The following is a 7926-nucleotide window of genomic DNA, read 5'->3' on the forward strand; positions in this document are numbered from 1 at the left end:
CTAGCAGAGGGCAGGTAGGCATCAGGAGCAAGATGAGTATAATCACTATGATTAGCAGCCACCCTGGAATGGTAACCCGGGTAAGAGAGGTGACCTAAGGGATCTACAGAGATGACCCGCAGAACATGGTGTTCTTGGGAAAGACAAATGAGGCTGCTGACAAAAACATCGTGAATACATACATAATCATGGTAGGTCATTGACTGATTACCAGGCCTGAGTCAGTTCTCAGATCCCATTGACAGAAGGCAGGACCTGACCACCTCCATGATGAGTAAGTACAGATATGATCTCCAGGGCCTTCCCCAAAGGGAGGACAACCATTTACACTGGGGAAAAGGGAACAGCCATCTCCTTCCAAAGCAGTTGCGTACCCATGACCAGGTTCAAATTAACGGTGACACTCAGGGACGCAGAGCATCCTCCTGACTCTCCTGTAAGAGTAGGGACATATCAGGGTCATGTCCTAAACAGAGCCCTGGCCCAAGACACAGTGGTTTCAGAAGAGCAATCTGGGACTGACACATTTGAGGGTCATTGGTATATGGTTGGTATTCAAAGCCACGAGATTGGAGCAGCCAAGTATACACAGTGAAGAGAAGTCTTGCTGAGTGACTGGTGATTAGCAGAGAGAAGAGGAAACACACATTTGAGGCAGCACTGAGGGAAGACAGCCTCCTCCCAAAGCCTCCTGTACTCCCCAGACCCCGAGTCAATGAGGAAGGGGCTGTGTCCCCTTCTGCTCTGTGTCCCTAGGGCCCAGCCCTGCCCCTGGCACAGAGGAGGGACTCAGTAACTGGTTTTGAATTATCCCACCATGGCCACCACTGATGAACTCCATGGAAAATGTGTTCAGGGCAGTAACAGCAAACATGATGTTCTTTGATGGAAGATTCTTCTTTTTTTAGTTCTTAAGATGAAATGTGAATCTTGTTCTGTTCCTGTTGGGAAGATTAACCAGGGGATGTCTCTTTACCACTTGGGGCCCTTCCCAAGTTCATTTGTAATGTACTGTATATGTCATGACTTTCCAAATTAAGAGAGGGAGGTTGTGCAGGTTAAGTTCCTGCGCATTTTTTTTCATACGACAAATGTTATTTTTGCACCTTTAAAACAGGCAGCCTGACCCCAACAAACACCTGTTGTGCTTCTATGAAACAGTGATAAACAAATGATCTGCCCTCTTGAAATAGCCAGAAGAGCCGTGACAGCATGGGGAACGCTCTGGGCTCTAAGCAAGAGTGGCTGGATTCAGTTTTTCAAATGAGGTAGGGCATAAAGATGCTGTGTCCTGAAGGCCTTATATTCTCTTCTTCTTTAGTTCTTGTAGTGAAGGAGGGGTTATCCTCACTCTAACAACAAGGAACCTGGGTGTGGAAGGTTCAAGGTCTAGTCCAGGCCTGCCCTCCTGCTCGCTAGCCCCACTCTCCTGGGGACCTCACTGAGCTGCCTGTCATCTGCATTGGTCCCCTGGGTCCTGAGCATCTCCTCCAGCTTTCCTGAGCCTCCGTGTGATTCCTGGGCTTCAGAACTTCACCTATGAGGACAACCAACATTTCCTGGGTGCTGTGCCCCAGGCACTGCACGATGAGCTTCACACAGTACAATGGGCAGTGTGGGGAGTGGGTGAGACCAGAGCCCAAATCCTGCCACTTGTTACTTGCCTGGCCTTGGCCAAGCTGACCACACTGCACCTCCTCTTCCTCATCATTGAAATAGAGCTGCTAGTACCTACTTCCTAGGTGGCTGTGCTGATGATGTGAGTTAATCTATGTAAAGAGCTCAGAACAGTGCCTGGCACACAGTGAGGGCCCTGCAAGGACTAGCTCTGGTTGTCCACCCCAGGGGTTCTCTGTGTGCTATTTTGTCTTCGTTGTTACATGGGTAAGGCAGAGGGGTTGTTGTGCCCAAGGCCATGCTGCTGGTAGGTGCCAGGGCACAAAGTAGCTCTGTTCACTCTGCGCCAGCCTGCCCAGCTCGGACCTTCCAGTCAGCCCCCTGCATTTCCCTTCCTCCACTTGCTTCACCTGCTACCTGGCCAAACCTACAGGGCGGTAGATGTGCCTCCCAGGTCACAAACTTGGGTGTGTAGGGAATCACGGCAGATTTTTCTATATCTATATGTTTTTTCTATATCTCCACCTATTTTCTATTTAGGGCCCCAAGTTCCACCAGGGTGATGGAAACTCAATCTCTATCAGTTTAAGGTTCTAAGCTTCCTTGGGGCTGCACTAGAAGACTTACACAGAGCCAAGGCTCTGTGGGGCTGGGGACCTACCTGGACCTTATGTCACCTCTCTGTGCTGGCATCCACTAGCCTTCCACTCCACTCCATAGAGCCCATGGTCTTCATCCACATAGGCAGAGGCTGGGACAGTGGGCCCCTATGGACAGTCGAGTGGGTTCTCCACTGTACAAACGTACCTGAATGAGTGAAACTGAAATCCAGCCTGTGCTGTTCTTGCTAAGCTGTGGATGTAGGTACAGGGCTGCTTCCTACCAACACCCACAGTCTAGGCCATGTACCTACGGCTCCTTCATCTACCTTTTTCTAATTTGCACAGAGGCATCTGAGAGCTGGCTGTGGCCCTGCTGGTATCACCCCATCCCTGTCTGAATGGCTCCCTTAGGTCCTCTGCCGCTTCTGAGTGGTGCTTGGGCTCCTGGCCTCACTCATGCTGGGGGTGGGCACCTCAGAAATGCCCTCCTGGCCTAGGCTGCAGCTCTTTCCCTCAGGCCCGCTAACTCCTCAAGGGTGCACTGGGGAAGCCAGCACAAGGCCCCTGCTCCTGGAGCCACGACGTAGCTGGGGTTTTGTTGTCTCCTTGGGGCTCTGCCCAGGAAGGAGCACAAGGCTCCCCTTTCTAGAACCTCCCCAGGAACTACTGTGCTTTCATCACTCCCCTTCATCACTCTCCCCATCTCCTATCTAAGGGAATCTTTTTTTATCTCCCTGGAAACCCAACTCTCCTCAGCTTCCTGCTCTGCTGTCCTGCAGGATTTCCTCCCTAACATTTTGTCTAGACAGAAGTCCTCTCGAGCCGTTAAAACCTGCATTTTTAAGATCAAAGTCAGGAATACCTTTCTGGCCTGGCTTTCTGCCTGCCTCCCCTTACACAATGGATGGGGGTTGGAGGGGGGGGAATGAACTATTTGGGGGGAAATCCAGTCATTGTTCCCTCCCCCACCCCGAATTGTTCCACCACACTTGGGGTGCCCGTGGTCCACTGGCCACTCGGCTCCAGGTTCTCCAAGTAGAGAAAAGACCAACCATTCCCATTTCCCCAGCCCAGCCCAGGGGCTGATGAAAAAGGCTTGTCCCTCCAGCCCTGCGCAGTACTCCTGCTTCTGGGTCTTCCGGTGAAACTCTGCCTGGGCGCCGGCTCTCGCCCATCCGCAGCGCCTCTTGCGCAAGGTGGAGGAGGGGATTCTTGCTTGAAGCGGCCCTGGAGGTTTTTCTGGGCTCGCCATCGTCAGGCAGCGCCCCCTGCCGGGAGGTTGGGGAAAATTCTTGCTCTCCTTCAGGGCTCGCGGCTCACAGCCGCAGAGAACTCCGCATCCCACCACGCTTCATTTGCACAGCTGACGACAAGCATCTATGGGTCTACTGAAATCAGTAAGTGGGGCTAAAATGAAAAGTTCTTCTCGCCAATTCTCTGATATTCCTGAGTTCTGTTTTTATTGCAAATTGGTAACAGGTGAGGTAGATAGTCCTGGAGGTGTTTAACCTGTCAGAGGGGGCTGTGGTTAAAAGAAAAATCTAAACCATTGTTTCACCGTGGTGGGGAGCAATTTCTTCTATATTGGGCCAATTCTAGAAAAAATATTTACGGGCAATTTTAAAACTTCAAAGTAAAAGTGATTTTATTTAATCACATACACACACACACACACACACGTATATATATATATATACATATACTTACAGCTTAGATTACCCACTATATTGAATAGAAGAATGCCAATATGTCAATAATAAAAAGAGGGCTGCAGGACTTTTTTTTTGGCCTTAAGCTATTAATATAAAAGTGTATTTGTTAATATGGTAGCGACGTCGGGGCAATTTTACATTTTTATTACAAAGAATAATAAAATATACAATACTTATAATAAATTCCATATAGCAAATTGATTCCTGGAGAATGCTTTCATTGCTTTTTGCAGAACTCTGGTGTCCCTCATCAATCTGTGATTGTAATTGACAAACGAGTGTAGCATGACATGAATGTTGGTTGATATTTTTGTTTACCTCAACAAGGACAAAGGTGAAATAACTAAGAAACTTCATTCTCAACAGGAAGCAACTTCTTTGCTAACTCGGATAATAGTTTTGAAACACTAGAAAGATATTTCCTTAAATTTTTGTGCTATTCAAAATTCAGTAGTTACAGACACAACACACTAAATTTCATCTGCATTATTAACATGTTCTCCATCACTTCTTTAAGTCTAGACAATCAACAGAATAATAAATCAAGTTGACAGTTAACAAGCCATTTACTGATTTCTGCAGTCTGAATACTCAAGCTACCAACACAAAGTCAGTGAACGCAGAGTTGGGTAGAGACACTCAGTAGCACGGGTTATATAGCATTTCCATCCTGCAGGGATATTAGACATCCATAACTTCAAGAACAGATAATAGTAAAATGCAGTAAAATAACTAGGAAGTGATATAAGTATTTATTTCCTTTGTTTTTGTATAATTAATGGTAAACATACATAATTTAATTTTTAATAATAGCTGGCTGTTATTTCTAACAAAAGCTTTTAACAACTGGCTCACAAAATTCCTGATAATTTAACAATTGGCTCTCACAAGCCATTAGGATCTGGCCCCAGCACACCACTGCCAGGCCCCAGTGACTTCTGGGTTCCACAGTGACAGGCACTGGCAGGAGATGGGAGAGCAGCAAGAGGGAAGGGTTGGGTTTTCCTTCTGCTCCGTCCTGGGATGCATTCTGCAGCTCCTGTTCCTCCAGGCTCAGCCAACACTGTTCCTTTCCTCTGCCTCTAGGGGGTTAATGGCTTCTTGGCTTCTTGCTCTTGCTGGTTCCTAATGCTTCCCCATCACATCCACCCCTTTGTAAGTATTTACTTTTATTACATCCCATTAATCATTCCCTTCCCTTTGAGTGTGCCTCTGTTTCCTGGCTGGACCCTTCCTGCTCAAGTCTGCTTCTGGGTCACAATTTCTAATACTTCTATTCCCAAATATAGGAACTGTGTGTCCTTGGGAAAGTGGCTCAACTTCTCTGAGCTACAGTTTTGTGAGAATTAAATATGATGCAGTACGGTATGATTTTGAAAGATTAACCAGTGGTACTTAATTTTTTCCTCCTGCTATTTCCTGGTGCCCTATAGCTCTTTTCCAAACTGGGCTGCTATACTCTGTAGCAGATGTTTCTCAGGACAGGATTTAAAGCATAAGTAGGGGGGAAAGCATAAATTTCAAAATCCAAGACCTTGAAGGGTATCGGGGCAAAGAAAACCTAATGAATGGGAGCAAAGCATCCTGCTGGGAGATCCACTGGTCCCTGAGAAGGCCCTCCTACCCTGCCAAGCCGGAAGAGGTGGGACAGCAGAACCCCTGGTAACGTGGGGAGCTGAAGAATTGAGAACAAATGGCTGCAGGCTGAGTCCAGGCAACCGTGAGCCGCTCTACAGTACCCGATGTCCCAGTGTGGTCCTAGAGACGTTCGTACTGATGGGACTTCCATACAGGTCTGGGTGCTGACATCACAGCAGCTGTGTGGCCTGACAAGCAACGGTCACGTGACGATGTGCACCTGGGTGGATGGGAGAAGGACAGTAACGGAGAGTCTTCCTCATCATTCTTTTTTTTTTTTTTTTTCAAACATCTTTATTGAAGTATAATTGCCTTACAATAGTGTGTTAGCATCTGCTTTATAACAAAGTGAATCTGTTATACATATACAATATGTTCCCATTTCTCTTCCCTCTTGCATCTCCCTCCCTCCCACCCTCCCCATCCCACCCCTCTAGGTGGTCACAAAGCACCGAGCTGATCTCCCTGTGCTATGCGGCTGCTTCCCACTAGCTATCTATTTTACATTTGGTAGTGTATATATGTCCATGACACTCTCTTACCCTGTCACATCTCACCCCACCCCCTCCCCATATCCTCAAGTCCATTCTCTAGTAGGTCTGTGTCTTTATTCCCGTCTTGCCACTAGGTTCTTCATGGCCTTTTTTTTTTTTTCCCTTAGATTCCATATATATGTGTTAGCATACTGTATTTGTTTTTCTCTTTCTGACTTACTTCACTCTGTATGACAGACTCTAACTCCATCCACCTCATTACAAATACCTCCATTTCATTTCTTTTTATGGCTGAGTAATATTCCATTGTATATATGTGCCACATCTTCTTTATCCATTCATCTGTCGATGGACACTTAGGTTGCTTCCATGTCCTGGCTATTGTAGAGCTGCAATGAACATTTTGGTACATGACTCTTTTTGACCTATGGTTTTCTCAGGGTATATGCCCAGTAGTGGGATTGCTGGGTCGTATGGTAGTTCTATTTGTAGTTTTTTAAGGAACCTCCATACTGTTCTCCATAGTGGCTGTATCAATTTACATTCCCACCAACAGTGCAAGAGTGTTCCCTTTCCTCCACACCCTCTCCAGCATTTATTGTTTCTAGATTTTTTGATGATGGCCATTCTGACCGGTGTGAGATGATATCTCATTGTAGTTTTGATTTGCATTTCTCTAATGATTAATGATGTTGAGCATTCTTTCATGTGTCTGTAGGCCATCTGTATATCTTCTTTGGAGAAATGTCTATTTAGATCTTCTGCCCATTTTTGGATTGGGTTGTTCGTTTTTTTGTTATTGAGCTGCATGAGCCATTTACCATTGCAACAAAAAGAATAAAATATCTAGGAATAAACCTACCTAAGGAGACAAAAGACCTGTATGCAGAAAATTATAAGACACTGATGAAAGAAATTAAAGATGATACAAATAGATGGAGAGATATACCATGTTCCTGGATTGGAAGAATCAACATTGTGAAAATGTCTCTACTACCCAAAGCAATCTACAGATTCAATGCAATCCCTATCAAACTACCACTGGCATTTTTCACAGAACTAGAACAAAAAATTTCACAATTTGTATGGAAACACAAAAGACCCCGAATAGCCAAAGCAATCTTGAGAACGAAAAATGGAGCTGGGGGAATCAGGCTCCCTGACTTCAGACTATATTACAAAGCTTCAGTAATCAAGACAGTTTGGTACTGGCACAAAAACAGAAATATAGATCAATGGAACAGGATAGAAAGCCCAGAGATAAACCCACACACATATGGTCAACTTATCTTTGATAAAGGAGGCAAGCATATACAGTGGAGAAAAGACAGCCTCTTCAATAAGTGGTGCTGGGAAAATTGGACAGGAACATGTAAAAGTATGAAATTAGAACACTCCCTGACACCATGCACAAAAATAAACTCAAAATGGATTAAAGACCTAAGTGTAAGGGCAGACACTATCAAACTCTTCGAGGAAAACATAGGCAGAACACTCTATGACATACATCACAGCAAGATTCTTTTTGACCCAGCTCCCAGAGAAATGGAAATAAGAACACAAATAAACAAATGGGACCTAATGAAACTGAAAAGCTTTTGCACAGCAAAGGAAACCATAAACAAGACCAAAAGACAACCCTCAGAATGGGAGAAAATATTTGCAAATGAAGCAACTGACAAAGGATTAACCTCATCATTCTTTCTGCGAGTCCTGCCCGCCGTTATCCGACAGCCGGCGACGAGGACTCACGACAGCTCACGCCTTGGGCTGGACAGCCGCGCGGCGCCACCGTCATTCCGGCAGGGGGCGCTGTCCGGCCACAGTGGCCGCGCCGGGCCGCGCTCTGATTGGCTGGAGGCC

This window comes from Balaenoptera acutorostrata, chromosome 3 (genome assembly GCF_949987535.1).
Source record: "Balaenoptera acutorostrata chromosome 3, mBalAcu1.1, whole genome shotgun sequence".
Lineage (NCBI taxonomy): Eukaryota > Metazoa > Chordata > Mammalia > Artiodactyla > Balaenopteridae > Balaenoptera > Balaenoptera acutorostrata.